The sequence below is a fragment of the Halichoerus grypus genome, chromosome 10, assembly GCF_964656455.1.
Source record: "Halichoerus grypus chromosome 10, mHalGry1.hap1.1, whole genome shotgun sequence".
NCBI lineage: Eukaryota > Metazoa > Chordata > Mammalia > Carnivora > Phocidae > Halichoerus > Halichoerus grypus.
The window spans coordinates 118,255,048-118,273,273 of NC_135721.1; the positions used below are offsets into that span (position 1 = coordinate 118,255,048).

At 45.0% G+C, this 18,226-nt stretch overlaps 1 long non-coding RNA gene and 1 pseudogene across 3 annotated transcripts in view; both read right to left on the minus strand.

Annotated features, from left to right (window-relative positions):
- The window catches only part of LOC144379288 (uncharacterized), a 1,054,371-nt gene that overhangs the window by 190,856 nt on the left and 845,289 nt on the right, over positions 1-18,226 (minus strand). The window lies entirely within an intron of this gene.
- On the minus strand, positions 14,461-15,293 carry LOC118541774 (frataxin, mitochondrial pseudogene; annotated as a pseudogene).

Genomic DNA, 18,226 nt, shown 5'->3' on the forward strand with positions numbered 1-18,226 from the left:
CTTGCAGATCCTGTTAGCAGATCCTGGGTGCATTTCAGCATTGCCCACCTGCTCCCATGGAGCACGCTCCCACTTAGTTCTGGGTCAGACTGTGCGGGCAGCTGCTAATCGCTGATGGGATAGGTACAAGGGGGTAGTGGCCATCATGCCCCAGGCCTTTGTGCAATGTGGGGCACACACCCTGTCCTGCCCTCCACGCCACCAAGATGGAAATAAATGGGTTTCTGAAAGTAGAAACCATCCACTGTACCCCCAATTTAATGGGGTCTTAAGTAGGTGCTATTCGGGAAAGTGTGATGTGGTTAGGCTTTCTGGTCCAATATCGTCCACTGGGGCCTTTGCCAGCTAGATGACAAGGTGCTTTATTCTGGCCTCAGAGCCCAGCAAAGCAACCAAGGGCTCATTACCAAGCATGGATGCCTTTTCTCTGACAGACAATAAAGAGTTGGATCCAAGTTGCTCGTTAGCTTCTTTGGGGATTTGTTGGACATCTTGCTACTGTATGAACAAACAGATGGACTCGGCTCTTGGCTGTAAAGATACTTTGGAAGGAGCAGATCTGCCTGCACATTGTGAAGAGCAAAACACCGTATCCGAATGGGGTGCGCTGTGTCCAAGGTAGTTGGAGATGAGGTCAGTGGTCCTCAGAGTGTGGTCCCCTGACCAGCAGCATCAGCATCACCTGAGAACTTGTTAGAAATGAGAATTCTTGGTCCCCACCCCAAACCTACTGAGTCTCAAACTCCAGGGTGGGGGCCCAGAAATCTGTATTTTAACAAGCTGTCTAGGTGGCGTGGATGCATATCGCAGCTAGAGTGGAGTCAGGCTATCTATCTACTCTGCTTTTCCTCTTCACTCACTTCCCACCATCCTCTCTTCCTTCCTATCTTCTCCCATCCGTCCTCCCCTCTAAATCAACACCTTCTCAGAAGCCCCTAGGGTTCCATCTAAACACCCCAGCTGGGTTGTGAGACCCTGTGGGCCACAAGGAAGATGCGAGATCATGACCAAGCTCCAGAAAACAGTCACGTCCTCCCGGGTGAATGTTGGTGCGCAAACCCATGTGGATAAACTAGAAAACGCTGTGATGGACATCGGAGGCCATGGCTCCATGTGCTTCTGAGGCAGAAACGAGACCAGGCCAGAGTCTGGAGCCTGTGCTGTCCTGGAGCCAACCTTAGCTTCCTAGGAATGTTTGGAGTAAAATGGCTTAGGCAAAGAACTGCAACCAGAAGAAACTACGAAGTAGCCGCCAGCAACCACAGAGAAGCCGGAAGCAATGGAGCCATTCAGAGAAAAACACAACACACAGCCGTAGGACAGATCTTTTGAAACATATCAGCATTTTCTAAAGACTCAAATGGATTTTCTGCAGAGTTGGGGGCCGATATTCAGTGGATGTTCAAGGAGACAGTGACCCCTGAAGGCTGAAGAACTAGAGACACTCACGCGCAAAAAGATGCTACGGTTGATTCTTTCAACAAACATTTGCCAAGGGCACCTGGGTGGCTCAGTTAGTTAAGCGTCTGCCTTCTGCTCAGGTCACGATCCCAGGGTTCCGGGATCGAGCCCCACATCGGACTCCTTGCTCAAGCCTGCTTCTCCCTCTCCCTCTGCTCCTCCACTCGTGCTCTCTTTCTCTCTTTCTCAAATAAATAAAATCTTTAAAAATAAAGAAATAAATAAAAATAAATATTTGCCAAGTGCCAACAGGTCAGCACGGTGCATGCTGGATTGTAAGCAGAGGACAAATCTAGTACCTCACTCTGGTACTGGAGTCCCTTCTGGTAAGCTCTGCAGCCGGCTCCTCGGCTCCTCGTGTGACTGGGTCTGCTCAGACCCCCCAAGATCCTAGAGCATCTGAGGGAAACTAAATTCCAAGGACCCCTGCTATGAACTGAATTGTGTCCCTTCAAAATTCATATGTTGAAACCTAACCCCCAATGTGACTGTATTTGGAGTAAAGAAGTAATTAAGGTAAAATGAGGTCTCAGGGTGGAGCCCTGATCCAGTAGGATTAGTGTCCTTACAAGAAGAGACACCACTGAGGTCTCTCTCTCTCTCTGTCTACTGTGTGAGGACACAGTGGGAAAGTGGCTGTCTGCCAGCCAGGAAGAGAGCCCCCACCAGAAACCAAATTGGCTACCACCTTGACCAGGACTTCCCAGCCTCCAGAACCGTGAGAAAATAAATTCTGTTGTTTAAGCCACCCAGTCTCCACTATTTTGTTATGACAGCCCAGCTGACTTAGACACCCCCCATCTCCCCGCCGCCCAACCCACCAAGCTGTCTTGTTATCCTGCATGTACTATGCGCCGGGAACTGTCCCAGAGGAGGGCTGAATTGCAAGCAGGGTCAATGATTCCCTCCTTGTCTTCCGTGTTCTCACTAATCCACCTTCCCCCTCCAAACCTGAGTCCAGAGAAGGGAAATTAGGACACCCATCTTAGGCTTTCATCTCCTGCTTCGCTGTCCTTCTCCTTCCTCAAACTCCAGAGGTCAAGAAGGTGACAGGCTTTTCTTTCGTGGCTCCTAATTACACCTTCTTTCTTCCTGGCACCAGCTAAGCCTTAATGGTGGACAACGGTACCTACTCCACGTCCCTGAAAAATTCAACTGGGACAAATTCTCCAAGGTTGCTTCCTGATACAGGAATTTGGAGAACTCGCCTTGCAAGGCTATTGTCCTGTTGTATAATCCGATTTTTAAATGGCAAAAGTTGGTGCTATGGTGTCTCTTGGCACTTTTTCTGGAACAGATTTGAATCTCTGCCTGGCCCAAAAGATATCTAGGGTGTAATGGAGAAAAAGATTATGGCTAGGAAAGACAAAAGAGAAAAGCACATCGAAATAAAAAGAAGACTACTCCATTTTAAGTATTATATATATATATATATACACACACACAATTTTTTAACAAAAAAATGACATCATGTTTTATATACTTCTGTGCTCCTAGCTTCATTCAACTAAAAGTATGTCCTTGCCTTTCATATTGGCACATAGAGATAGCTCTCATTCTCTGTCTCTACCTCCACGGTCCCGGCCACCAACATAGCTCCTCTAGGCCACTGCCTCAGTCTCCTACCCGGCCACCCTGCTCTCACTCTTGTCCGGCCATAGTCTGCTTTCCAAATAGGAAAGAAGATCTTTAAAAAAATAAAGACAGCAATAAGACAAAACTCCCACTAAGAACAACTGGAGAAGGGAGATAAAATATTAAAAAAACCTATTTTTAAAGACATCCAAGAGCTTTGAAGTCCAAAAGCACTAGAGGGATTGAGTGGTGGTGATGGGGAGAACTGCAGCCCCTTCAGAAGAGGTTGGCTGAGCGTGTGCCCCACCCTTTCTTGCTGAGACCACGGTCAGTCTCACACGGGCTGGAGGCTGCAGATCTGGGTTTGACTCCTGATTAAGAGTCCAAAACATGTTAAATTCTACCTGTGGCTCATGTTACTTTTTTTTAAAGATATTATTTATTTGAAAGAAAACGAGAGAGAGAGAGAGCACAAGCAGGGGGAGTGGCAGGCAGAGGCAGAGGGAGAAGTAGACTCCCCACTGAGCAAGGAACCCGATTCGGGACTCAATCCCGGGACCCCGGGATCATGACCTGAGCCGAAGGTAGAAGCGTAACTGACTGAGCCACCCAGGCATCCCTATGTACTTTGTTTTATAACAGCTTTATCGAGATGTAATTCACATACCATAAAATTCACCCCTTTCAAGTGTATAATTCAGTGTTTTTTAGTATTTAGTACAAACATCACCATTATCTAATTCCAGAACTCCTTCATCACCCCCAAAAGAAATACCCATAACTGTGAGTAACATAAAACAACTCTGAGCCTAAAACAACTCTGAGCCTTTTAATGAGTTCAGAACTTTTCTGTGTGGGGGCTCCTGGAACTATTAAAAATTGAAGCAATTCTAAATAGGTTTACAGGTTTGATTTACAAAATGTCTAAAAATTTAGATACTTACATTTAACATAGAAACACTATTAAAATATCATATAAGAATGCCATGAAAAATAACTGTGCTTAGATAAGTATGGGATCTGTTTTTTAAACATTACTTCCCAGTGCACCGGAGGCAATATTAGTCCAGTAAAGAGATGCAAATTCATCTTTGCAGATTAGCTTCCTGAGAGTTCAAATCAAGCAGCCCCTGGAGAAAAGAGGCCCAATCAAGTATGACTTTTTTTCCACTGCTGCCCACCCCTAGCATCCGAGGCCTTGGTAAGGTTATTTTGGGATTATGGAATACTTTGTTAAAGGGTATAAATGCAGACCCAAAAAATACACCAAAAAGGAATGATGTTTATTAAAAATTAGGGGAACACCTAATTTTTCTATTTGGGAGACGATGTGATGAGTCTTGCCCACCCCTCCTTAGAGCAAGGCCAATCTTCTCAATCTCATATGCCCAGAGGCCCCTTCTCCACAAGCTTCACATGTTCCTTTACTGAGAAGATACAAGGAATGAAGAGATTGGAGCCTCTCTGGGGTAATGGACTGTGGTAACTGGTCTCCAAGCGGAGCCAACCTCTCTCCCCGGGTCAAAGTCAGGCCTTGTGGGGTTTAGGTTTTGTCCTAAGAAATATGGAGAGTCACCAAAGTGTCTTTAACAAGATTCACTTTTTTTAAAGGATGTTTCTGGCTGCGATGTGGCAAATGGGCTACAAGGGAGCAAGAAGGGAATCAGGGAGACTAGGTAAGAAGTTCTTTGCCGTGGTCCAGGTAGAGACATAGGGGAACCTTGGACAAGCAATGGTAATGGCAAGGAGTGGTCCCCTTCTGGACACCAGCGCTGCCAGGACTTGCTAATGAATTGGAGTGGGGTCTGATGGGAAGAAGATCCTTAAGTACGTGGCTTAATTACTGAACGGACGTGTGAAGGAGCCCTTTGAGATGCCTACCAGACACCCACACGGAAATGTTGGGTAGAAATTTGGTGCTGTGAGTCAGGAGCCCAGGAGAGAGATAGGAGCTGGAAATAGAACATGAGCCTTATACATATAGAAGATACTTAAAGCCAAGAGACTAGATGAGGTTACCCAGGAATGAGAAAAGAGAGGAAGGCCCAGGCCAGAGCCCAGAACACTCCAACATTTAGAAGTTGGGAGGAGGAGCAGGCCAAGGGCCCCGAGAAGAAAGGGTTAGTGAGGTAGGAAGGAGTGCAGAAGGTATTGTCCCAGAAGCCAGGCAGGCAAATGTTTCAAGGAGGGAAGGGTCAACGGTCAAAGGCTACTCAGAGACTGGCCCAGATGGAGGATGCGAACTGACCACGGGCACGGAATGATGGAGGTGACTTCAGGGAGAACAGGGTCTGTGCAGTGGTGGGGCTGAAACCGGACGGCTGTGAGTTTAGAGAAGAATGAGAAAAACGTCGTGAGTCCAGGCAACTAACTCAGGAAAGGAGTTTCCCTTCGAGCTCCTAATTTCCTCTTCGCCCTTCCACTGGGCTCTGTGCCCAGGGGGCTGATCTGTGTGGACCACACCAATGGGCCCCTTACCCTCTGGCTTCCAAGGGGGTCTGGCAGGGTCTGGGAGGGAGAAAGATGAGCGGGGTGTCCTCCCTTCTCCTGTGGCACCTGAGGTATAACAGCTCAGCTGTCCCCAGCTCCAGGTTCCTGCTCTGTCCACTCTCTGTATCTTGCCCTTTCCTTTGAAAATAGTCCCTTTGTAGATAAACCCTCCTCCAATTGTCCTAACGTTAAATATGTCCTCCATTTCCTGTTGAGACACTGATTCATATAAGCTATAAGCCAAGAATTGAGCAGCTAGCTGAAAACCTTAAAAAAAAAAAAAAAAAACCTCTGTTATCATGAAAAATTTCAAGATATATTAGAGTAGAGAGAATATTAAAATAAACTCCCCAGGGACCCATAACTCAGCTTGAGCAATTAATTTATGGCCCCTCTAATTTCCTCTAACTCCTGCCCACTCCCCACCACTGCCATTGGATTATTATTTTTTAAGATTTTATTTATTTATTTTATTTTGGGGGGGAGCAGTGGGGAGGGACAGAGGGAGAGGGAGAGAATCTCAAGCCAACTCCGCTGAACGCAGAGCCCGAGACCATGACCTGAGCCCAAACCAAGAGCTGGACACTCAACCAGCTGAGCCACCCGGGCAGCCCCTGGATTATTATTGTTTTAAGATTTTATTGAGAGAGAGAGAGAGAGGGAAAGGGAGAGAGAATTTGAAGCAGACTCTGCACTAAGCACAGAGTCCAGCACAGGGCTCGATTTCACCACTCTGAGATCTCCACCCGAGCCAAAATCAAGACTCAGATGCTTAACTGACTGAGCCACCCAGGCGCCCCCCCACACCGGATAATTGTAAAGCAGATCCTGGACATCCTGGACATTCATCCATAAGTAGTTCAGTATAGGTCTCTAACAAAGTAAGCATTGTTTACATAACCACAATACCATTATCACACCTTAAAAGTTAATACTAAATTGGGGCACCTGTGTGGCTTTAGTCGGTTAAGCATCGGACTCTTGATTTCAGCTCCGGTCATGATCTCAGGGTCGTGAGGTCCGGGCTCCACGTTGAGCGTGGAGCCTGCTTAAGATTCTCTCTCCCTCTCCCTCTGCCCCCCACCACTCCCCTGCTTGCACAAGCGTGTTCTCTCTCTCTCTCTAAAAAAAAAGTTAATACTAAATCACAAATATCATCAAAATATCCAGTGAGTGTTCACATTTCCCCAATTGTCTCATAAATTTTTTTCCTACTCAGTGTGTACCAGGCTCTACACACCTAAGATCTAAAATCTTTCAGGGCTCCTAAGCTTCTAAGAGCCGCCTACATCTGCTTTTTCCCTTTCTCATCTTTTGGTTGAAGAAAACAGATCATTTGCCCTGTAGAATTTCCTATTTTTCCTTTTTCTAACTGCATTTCTATGGGGTCTTTGAACATATATCCCTTCCCCTGCACTTTCTGTAAATTATTAATAAGATTTAGAGGCTGGTCTGATTCAGATATGAGTTTGTGGCAAAAAAAAAAAAAAATACTCCTAGGTGTCTCTGTGTACTTCTATTATATCAGGAGTTACACCCTACTTTTTGGGGTGCAATGAGCACACCTATCATCCAGATCTCAATTTCTAAATACCATTCTCCACTAAAAGGAGCCAGGCTCCTTAGAGAAAGGACTGATACCAAGGCTAAGGCAGGGGAAGTATGAAATGAATGTGAAGTATCTTCTTGCACCACAAAATAAGGACGTGCTCAAAGGATTATAGAGACGCATCGAAAGGACTGTATAAGTCAGCTTCAGTGGTCTCCCATTGGACACATCTGGGATAATTTGAGCATCAAAATAAATAACGATATTAATGAACTATAACCCACTGAATAAAGATCCATTAGTCCTTGGGACACGTGGGTGGCTCAGTGGGTTAAGCATCCGCCTTCAGCTCAAGTCATGACCCCAGGGTTGTGGGATCTAGTCCTGCATTGGGTTCCTTGCTCAGCGGGAAGCCTGCTTCTCCCTCTGCTAGCTGCTCCCTCTGCTTATTCTCTCTCTCTTGCTCTGACAAATAAGTAAATAAAATCTTTAAAAAAAAAAAGATCCATTAGTCCACATAGACATAGATAAGTAAGTAAATAAGAAGAAAATGTGCTTCCCTATAGTAGAATGTCAATGAATATGTAACTTTATGTTTTGGTAGTTTTTTATTTTGAAATAATTTAAAAGTCACACAAAAGCTACAAAAATAGAACAAAAATCTCCTATCTACATTTAACCAAGATTCCCCAATTGTTAACAATCCCCTATATGTAGTTTAGCTACCAAAACATAAAGTTATTTTCTTACAGTCGAATTGTAATGTGCAAATTTCCACCCTCATTTCCCCACCAATGTCTCCTTGTGCACATGTGTTGGCAGAAATGTGAGAAAATATCCTTACAATAATTTCTTGGCAGTGAAATGAATGGTTCAAGGTAACTTAAACTTAAATATGATCACATTGTCCTCTGTATTAGCTTCCTAGAGCTGCTGTAAAAAATAATGACAAACTTCTTGACTTATGACAACAGAAACTGATTCTCTCCCAGTTCTGGAAGTTTTAAAAACTGAACAATGTGGATGCTACCAAGAGTTAGCAATGTGGAGCCAAATGAGCACACTGTTGCTGGAGTGTACATTCGCACATTTCAGAGAGGTGTAGTGGATTGACCAGTGTCCCTCCAAAATCCATGTTGGAACCTCAGGCTGTGACTGTATTTGGAAATAGGGTCTTTGCAAATGTAATTAAGGTAAGGATAGAGATGACATCATACTGGACTAGGTTGGGGCTTAAATCCAATGGGAGTGTCCTTGTAAGAAGAGGAGAAGACACACAGAGAGACACACAAGGAGAAGGCCACATGGAGACAGGGGCAGAGACTGGACGGATGCTGTCACAAGCCAAGGAACGCCAGGAGCCATGAAAAGCTGGAAGAGGCAAGTTAGGATCCTTCCCTAGAGCCTTTGGAGGGATCCTAGCCCAGCTGATACCTTGACTTCAGACTTCTGGCTTCCAGAGCTTCATACCTACCTTGAGCCACCTTGATACCACCATGAGCGGGGGACGCAGTTATGAACAAAACAGACACAGTACCATCCCCACCTTCCCCCAAGAAACTTAGAGTCTCGTGGGAGGGCAGAAAATTCAAAATAATAAAAAATAAATTTTAGTCAGAATGGTTATAATCAAAAACACAAGAAATGACAGGTATTGGTGAGGATGTGGAGAAATAGGACACTTGTACATTGTTGGTGAGAATGCAAACCGGTGCAGCCACTGTGGAAAAGAGGATGGAGGTTCCTCAAAAAATTAAAAATAAAATTGCCATATGATCCAGTAATTCCACTACTGGATATTTATCCAAAAAAAATGAAAACACTAATTCAAAAAGATATATGCACCCCTATGTTTATTGCAGCATTATTTACAAGAGCCAAATTATGGAAGCAACTCAAGTGTCCATTGAGAGATGAATGGATAAAGAAGATGTGGTATATACATATACACATAGAATAGTACTCAGCCATAAAAAAGAATGAAATCTTGCCATTTGCAACAACATGGGTGAATCTAGAGTGTACAATGTTAAGCAAAATAAATCAGAGAAAGAAAAAGACCATTTGATTTCACCTATATGGGGAATTTAAGAAACAAAACAAATGAATGGGAAAAAAAGAGACAAAAACAGACTTGTATATAGAGAACAAACTGGTGGTTGCCAGAGGGGAGGTGTGGGGGAGGGGTATGAAACAGGTGAAGGGGATTAAGAGTCCACTTATTGTGATGAGCACTGAGTAATGTATAGAATTATTGAATCACTATGTTGTACACCTGAAACTAATAAACACTGTATACTAATTATACTGGAATTTTAAAAATAAATAAAATTTAAAGGCAGAAAACAAATTAAATGTGAAGTGCAAGGAAGGGAATGGAGATTCTTCTTCATCAAGTATTGGCCCAGTAGCTCCTACCAGACCACCCTCCCTTATATAACAACCCTAAATGCTGGACAAAAAGGGCAGAACCACCCTCTGAAGTTGCTGGGTAGTGGTCCAAAGATGGGAGATACCAGAGGGGAGTTAAAACTTGAAATAAGGGATCAGCACTGGCTGAGTTTCCCAATTTTTACAGCTTTTAATTTGAGGGAAGGCGACAGTCTTGCCAGTTTGAAGAACCTGAAGACAGAGTTTGGGGCAACCATAGTGGCTGAAAGTAAAGGAAGAATCCTCTTAGAAAAGGAGGAGCCTCAAATTCTGTGTATAAAGTCTGCCTAACTCTCTGGCTGACTCCTGCACCATATATGCATGAACAATGCTGACTCTAAACAGTCCCAGTTATGGCTGAAATAACTGAATTGAGATTTCAACTCTTCCCAGCACAGAGAAGACCATTTAAGATCAACCAAAGTAACTGCCTGGAAAAAAGAAAGAAAGAAAAGAAAGAAAGAAAGAAAGAAGAAAGAAAGAAAGAAAGAAAGAAAGAAAGAAAGAAAGAAAGAAAGAAAGAAAGAAAGAAAGAAGAAAGAAAGAAAGAAAGAAAGAAAGAAAGAAAGAAAGAAGAAAGAAAGAAAGAGAGAAAGAGAGAGAAAGAAAGAGAGAAAGAGAGAAAGGAAGAAAGAGAGAAAGAGAGAAAGAAGAAAGAAAGAAAGAAAGAAAGAAAGAAAGAAAGAAAGAAAGAAAGAAGAAAGAAGAAAGAAGAAAGAAAGAAAGAAAGAAAGGCAATATTCTACAGAGGAACATAACAGAATCTAAAGCTTTCATATCATTTCACAATGCCTAGAATACATCCTAAATTACTCAATGTGCAAAAAGCAGAAAAACATGACCTACACTCAAAAGAAAAGACAATCAAAAGAGACCAACACCGAAAGGATCCAAGTGTTGGAATTAGTAGACAAGGGTTTTAAAAGACCTCCTGTAACTATGCTCAAGGACATAAGGAAAATATACTCATGATGTACAAACACGTAGTACACCTCAGCAGAAATACAGAAACTTTAAAAAAGAACCAAATGGAAATCCAAGAGCTGAAAACTCACAATGTCTGAAATTTTAAAGTTCACTGGATGGATTTAACAGCAGATTGAAAGTGGTAGGGAAAAAAAAAAAGTAAGCAACCTCAAGAGAAAGTATCCAATTTGAAGAACAGAGAGAGAGAAGATTGAAATAAAACAATGAATTGAGCCTCAGGAACTGATAGAACAATATCAAAAGACCCAACATAGATGTAATTGTACATCTAGAAAGAGAAAAGAGAAAGAGGATAAGGCCAAAAAAATTTTTTAAAAATTTTAATAATGGCCATAGTTCAAAGGTGTCTCAAGTCTGGTGAAAGGTATAAAATTGCAGGTTCAGGAAGTTCGACTAAATCTAAGCAGGATAAATACAAAGAAAACCACACCTACGCACATCTTAATACAACTGCCAACTTAATACAACAACCGAAGATTAGGAAAAAGTTTTGAGAGAAGTCACAGAAAAATGTCATAATAGGGGAACAGTAATTTGAAAGATCCATGAGTCATGGATCCATGATGCCACTCACAGCTATGGAGGCCATGAAACAGTGTAACATCTTTAGAGTGTTGAAAAGAACAACTGGATTCTATATCCAGCAAAAATATCCTTCAAGAATGGAAGGTGCAACCAGTTAAGGAATGAAGAGTCACTGATGCACAAGTTGAGCCTGATGATGGTGGCACGGGGGTGGGGCCCATGGTTGCCCAGGGAAACCTCACCAAGAGGGGACACTATAAGCTGGAACCTGAGAGCTGAGTAGCAGCCAGCCTTGGGACAAGTCTCACTCCCCATCACACCTTTGCTCTAGCCTGCACCTGGCAGGTGCACCATGCCTTTGTATGGGATGAACAAAGGAAAGAATATATGGGTGAAACATTGTATGTGAAAGGCATCAGACTTGGTCTTGACAGTTCTAGAGTCAACTAGAGTCCTGGGGCCAACAGGTGGAATTTGCAGGGAAGCAGGAAAGAGTTCTCGGAATTCTGGTAATAGAAAAGAGTTTGATGGCTGGAAGTTCCCCAGAGTGGAGAGCAATTGGTGCAAGGAGTGACAGAGACTCTAGTGCAAGCTAGGAGAGGCAGACGCTGGTGTAAAACCTCACCGGCCCAAATGGACAGGAGGAGGTGCCCCAACTCAGGTTGTGAGTGGGTAGGTTTTGCCTGGAAAGTGATCAAAGCTGAATGATGTGTTTCTTACTCTTCAGCATACATCAGAATTACCTAGAGGGCTGCTATGAGTTGCAGATTCCTGAGCCCCACCCAGAGGGTATGCTTTAGTGTTGTCCCTGGAGTCTGAGCCCCTGGAGTTTGCATTTTAAAGTATTCTTTGGGTGATTTGAATCACAGTGACTAGAGGACCCCATTGAGAAACACAGGCTCGCCACAATATTTGGTCTCCACCCTTTAGACCCTTGACAACCAGAGAGGGAAAAGATGAAGTAACTAGACCTCCCGAACTGGAAGGCATGATGCTGCAACAGGAAATCCAGCAAAACTGTTCTCCAAAATGCATGCAACCATCAAAAATCACATTATTGAAAGCTCTCTGACAGCAGAGAGAAAAATGTTTATGCTTGGTAAAAAACAAACAAACAAATAAACAAACTAGATAATTGCTATTATATTTTACTATTATCTACATTTACTTCACATGTAAGGAAACAGAAAAGATATTGGAAGGGTATATCTCAAAATGTTGAAATTGCTCACCTTTGATGATGAGGAAACAGAAATCTGTTCCCTTTGTACTTGCCTCTATTGCCAAATTTTGAACTATATATATATATATATATATTAGTACTTTCATTTTAGTTTTCCCCAGTTGGTTAGGCAAAACAAATTTGCAATACACAAGGCTTCTGGAATTTCCAGTGTCCTTCGTCTGCATTGTAAATGTACTTTAGGCATGTGACTTTTATAACTTATCAAAGCAATAGATTTCATTCAGGATGTTTCTAGCTGCAAGTAAGAGAAAATGAAAACAAATTATTGTCTAATATAATAGCAAATACCACAGTTAGCAGCATTCAGTGGCTCCATGTGTAACCAAAAGCATAGCTTCTTTCTCTTTCTGCTCTGTCCTCATCAACATGTCAATCTACCCTTGTCTGGCTCCCCTCACTATCCCAAGGTGGCTGCCACAGGTCCAGGTATCACATACTTACATGACAACCTCCAGCAGCACAGAGTTATGTCTCTCCAGGCAGCTTATGTATTGTCCGTGAGGAAACCTTCATCAGGGGACTTCAACACCTCTCAGTGGCCAGGATTGGATCACATGCCTTTTCTAAGCTGATCACTGGCAAAGGAATGGTATTGACAGACTTAGACAAGTCAGAATTTACTAGAATGACATGGAGGAGCAGTGGCCAGGAGCAAAACCCAGGGTTTGCTCAAAGGAAGATGGCTTCGGGTCAGGCAACCAATCGGCTTTCCTCTAGAATGTGTCTTCATTTTGCCCACTTAAGTGTCAGAGATGAAAAGTCAAGGTCTTAAGTTTATCAGTCTCCTTCACTCATTTATTCATTCATCCAATATTTATCAAGTGCCTCTTGTGGATCAGAGAGTGTGTTGGGAGGAAGGTATACAGTTGTAAATAAGATAAGGAAGACTATATTTCCACACAGTACATGTATTTTAGCATGTGGTTTTGACTTTTATTTTTTTCATTTTTTTATTTTTTTTAAGATTTTATTTATTTGTGAGAGAGAGAATGAGAGACAGAGAGCATGAGAGGTAGGAGGGTCAGAGGGAGAAGTGGACTCCCTGCCAAGCAGGGAGCCTGATGTGGGACTCGATCCCGGGACTCCAGGATCATGACTTGAGCCGAAGGCAGTCGCCCAACCAACTGAGCCACCCAGGTGCCCTGGTTTTGACTTTTAGAGGGGAAGATAATTGATTTTTTTAAAAGGTGGTCCATGTGGGCAGGAAGTAGACCTGAGAGAAGCCACAAATGAGAAGTGGGTTCTGGTTCCTGGCCCAAGTTTCAGAGGCAAAACCCCCAGTCCTTCCCCAAATGAAACAGACAGATGTGAATGAGTTCAACTTGTTAGAAGGGAATATAGCAACAACAATCGAGCAAAACGTGCGAAGACCCCACCAGCCAGAGTATGTTCTTCTAAGATGAATTCCCACAGACAAAGTCACACTGGCGCACAAATACCTTTGCACAATGATACTATTTGCAGTATAGTTTGTCACAGCAAGAATGGAACTAATCTAAATGTCCGTCAAGAAAAGACGGGTCACACTGTGAATCCATATAACGGAATACTCTGCGGTCATTCAGACAGATGAGCCAGATCCGCACCGCGTGTGCTGATGTGAAACCGTCTCCAAGGTCTATTTCTTTTTTTTTTTAACATTCAGAGGCAACTCTTTAATGAGCCTCATTTGAGGACAGAAAGGTGAGGTCGGCCAGCTGCTCTTCATGTGGTTTTTGTTTTTTTGTTTTTTGTTTTTTTGTAGTTAAGTCCTTCAAAGGATGAATAGTGAAATCAAGTCATTTCTCCTCCTGGAATTTCCCCTTCTTATTTTTCTTTGTTGTAAGGTTATATATATAAATGTGTTAGTATATGGACATTATAAAAGAGAAGGGAGGGGCGCCTGGGTGGCTCTCAAAGCATCTGCATTTGGCTCAGGTCATGATCCCAGGGTCCTGGGATCGAGCCCCGCATCGGGCTCCCTGCTCTGCGGGGAGTCTGCTTCTCCCTCTCCCACTCCCCATGCTTGTGTTCCCTCTCTCGCTGTGTCTCTCTCTGTCAAATAAATAAATAAAATCTTAAAAAAAGAGAGAGAGAAGGGATGTACCGTGAGGGAGGAAATCAGACAATAAATCCAAAAAAACTAGGGAAATTAAAAATCCGAACTTGAGAGAGGGTGGGAGGCAATGCATTCTTTTCACAGAGCCATAACACACTGTCCAACTGTCCTCAAAAGCGAGAATGGAAAAAACCAGACACTCAGCTGCAGAAGGAAGCTGGGGTCTTGGCTTTATAGCGTTTAATGTCTTTAGAATTGGGCTGGGCATCAAGTGCCTTTTCCAGAATAGGCCAGAGAAGATCAGTCCAACTTGGTTTTTAAGGCTTTAGTCAGCCCCGTGGCCAGCAGCTGGTGAGGGACACACCGTGGTGGGGGTACACCCAGTTCTTCCCCAACTAGTCTTAAGTCTTGCCCTGCCCCGGATGGTGAACATAACCAGATTTGCTTGCTTGGGGTCGGCTTGTTGATCACGTAGGTTCCTGGATCTCCACCCAGTTTAACTGTTAAAACACCACTCCCAAACGGGACATCATAGTCACCGAAGGTGTAAGGTTTGTCTGCAAGGTCTTCAACAGACTCTGCTAAGGAGCCCAGTGTCTTCTCTGCCAGTCTTTCATAGGTGGTCTCATCCAGAGAGCCAGGGTCGCCCGAAGTTCCCGCTGTCCACATAGTCATCAAACAGACGCTGGGCTTTTTGACATCCACGACCTGATGGAGGCTCAAACTAGCGGGCCTGGGCATGCGGGTCACTGTGGGCCCCCGCAGCGGTGCAGCCGGACACCCCTCATCGGTCCCAGGGCCCCAGCCCCCGCCTGGCTGAGCCCAGGGATGTCCTATGGGACAGGAGGTGGACAGCTGTGGGGGTGCCTGAGCGACCACGTGCTGCTCATAGTCTGCGGCTGCTCCGCCCTCCCTCCAAGGTCTATGACGTGCAGAAAGTAAGATGTAGGAACCCGTGTTATCGTGTGCGCTTCTGTTGTCACAAAGTACTTCTGTAAAGATGAGAAAGACACTGCCTCTGGGGCAGAAAGCTGGAGGCCTGGGGACAGTGGTGGAAGGAAGAGCTAATATCACCCTTTTGTACCATTTGTACCATTTTTATCATGTATAGATACTGCCTATAAAGATATTTTGTAATCAGGGGTGCCTGGGTGATTCCACTCGGTCAGGGTCGTGAGATCGAGCCCCAGTGGGGCTCTGAGCTCAGCACCGAGTCTGCTTAGGGTTCTCTCCCTCTCCCTCCCCTTAGTCCCTCCCCCTCCTCACACCCTGTGCACACATACACACTCTCTCTCTCAAATAAATAAATAAATAAAATCTTAAAAAAAATATTATCAGTAAGCTAGAACTTCAGCCCAGTCCTGGAAGAAGGTGAGGGGTGGGATTGAGCTCCAATAAAGGACCAATGACAGACACAACACCCTTGCTTCAGGTCAAGGTCTGTGCAGGCCTGGGGTGCACCCAACAGAGAGGTCAAGTGGTCCCACCGAGGGGGAGAAGAAAAATGCCAAGGCTAGGCCACCCCTGGGTTTTCACAGGGTGGCGTGAACTCCCTTTCCTTGGAAGAAGAAGGATTTCGCTGGTAGGCAGTGAGGAGACCAGTCCCAGGACGAGGTAGCAGAGGGCACCCTAAGTCAGATGTGTGCAGGATGCCTGGGAGGTTCTGATGAAGAGGGTAGTGCCCCTAAAAATGTCTCAAAGTCACATCTTCAGCAGAGAGCTTTTGCGGGTCTTTAACCCTGGAGTTCTGACGCATGAATTCCCAATCTCCTAGCCATGACCTCAAGTTTTGCCCAAAGGAGAAGTGAAAGCCACAATTAGGTTTTCTCTGCTGCTGGTTTTGCATCTCTGCCAAGATGAGATGTCTCAGAAGGCCAGCTCAGGGGATGGTCCCCAATGCAGATGACTTCACTGCCTAGGCTCAGCAGGTACCAGACACTCAGTGCCTTCCCAAATGTTATCTTATTTAATTCCCACAAAAATCCTGCAAGGTCGGTAGCATTATGCCCATTTGGAGCATACAAGCTTATGGAGGGACAGTCACGTAGGACCTTGATGCAAATTTCAGCATCCCCAAGGCTTGAACTGCTATCCTCACTCCTTACAGTTGATGGGACACTGTTGTGAGTTGGATTGTGCTCCCCCAAATTCATATGTTGAAATCCTAGCCCCCAGTACCTCAGAATGTGATGTTGCTTGGAAATAGGGTCATTGCAGAGGTAATTAGTTAAGATGGGTCGTTAAGGTGGGCCTCTGATCCAACAGGACTGGTGTCCTTATGAAAGAGAGGAATTTGGAGACAGCCACGTGCACAGGGAGAACGCCATGGACAATGAAGGCAGAATTCAGAGTGACAGGTTTACCAGCCACAGAATCCCAAAGATTGGCAGAGAGCCCCGAAAGTGAGGGGAGAGGACTGGAGCAGATCTCCCTCACAACCCTGAGAAGGACCCAGTGCCCCTGCTACCTCAATCTCAGACATCAAGCCCCTGGAACTGTGAGAAAATAAATCTTTGTTATTGAATCCTGCCAGCTCGTGCGGCCGGGCAAACTGACACGGGCAGTATGTTCTGTCCCCCAAACCATCCTGGAGTACAACCCCATGGGCATCCTTAATGTAGGTCTTCTCCATCCTCCGGCTGCTGGTGGAGCTCTGGGCAGAACCCAAACCTGAGCTGGCCAGACTCCTGATTAAACTATTTCCAGGAGGTTGTCAACAAAGACCCTCTACCATCCCTTCTCTGGACCATCTGATGGGAGAGAGGAAAAGATTCTTGACTCTTCCGCTGAACAAAACTGAGACAAAGGGGCCCCCAGGAGAACCACTCCTAGAAATGTAGGCTCTGCGACAAGCAAAGAAGAGGCAAGGACCATCCCTATGATGTCTCATCTTCCAAAGGGAAGTGAAACTAGACTCAACTCTGGCCACAGGCCTAGGGTCAAGGACATATTGGGAGGCACAAGTAGAGGACAATTCTCCCAAGGCTTGATTCTTGCCTGGAACAGCTGCTTGGAATTGAGCCCCTCCCTAACAGGGCCCTAGGGGCCTCGGTTTACCCACCCTGAGCTGACGGGTATCAAGCTTGGTCAGTGCTGATGAGCCTCAGCATGGGCCACCTCACCACCCCTGAGATACACAAAGAGGACTTCCAATGCCCAACGGTAGCCCCTCCCTCCTCCCTTACAGGTCAGAGCAGGGAAGAGGGAGGGGTGGGTGAAGAGAAAACCAGTGCTACATGCACACACACGTGCACACAAGCATACCCATGGAAGCACATGCACACACACGCACGGATACACTCACATGCACACATGCTCATGTACCAACATACATGTGGACATGTATGTGCATGCACGGGCACATACGTGCTTGCCTGCTCCAAGCTGTGAGAGCCTCCAGACGCCTGCATGGGGCAGAGAGAAAACACTATGTGGTAGAATATGAGATTCAGGTTGACACGGACAGGACCAAGTCTTAAATTAAACTGAACATGATGGAAATGTTTGAATCATGACTGAGATGTCATGAAAGGAGCCCCATCCAGGGGAAAAGGAGGATTTAACACAACATAGAGATTATCAATGACGGGCAAATGAAAATTCTTCCATGTTCATGTTCAGGGGTGCTATCCAGGACTGGCTATCCAGGCCCTTCAAAAGGAGATTCCGCCCATGTTTGTGCCTACTCTTGGACCACGCTCTAGTCCATTCCTGCCCCTCACCCTACAGTTCCCCGAGCCTTCCGGAATGTGCAAGGCTGCCTCAGGCTTCCGTGCCCTGCCTCATGCTGTTCCCTGTGTCCAGGATACCTTTCCTCTCTGTGACTGTTTGCCAAACTCCTGCAAGTACTTCGAAACCCAGACTAAGTGCCTCTCCTGTCTTGATTGTTCCCTCTCCGGGCTCCCATGGGCCCTAGGATGTAAGC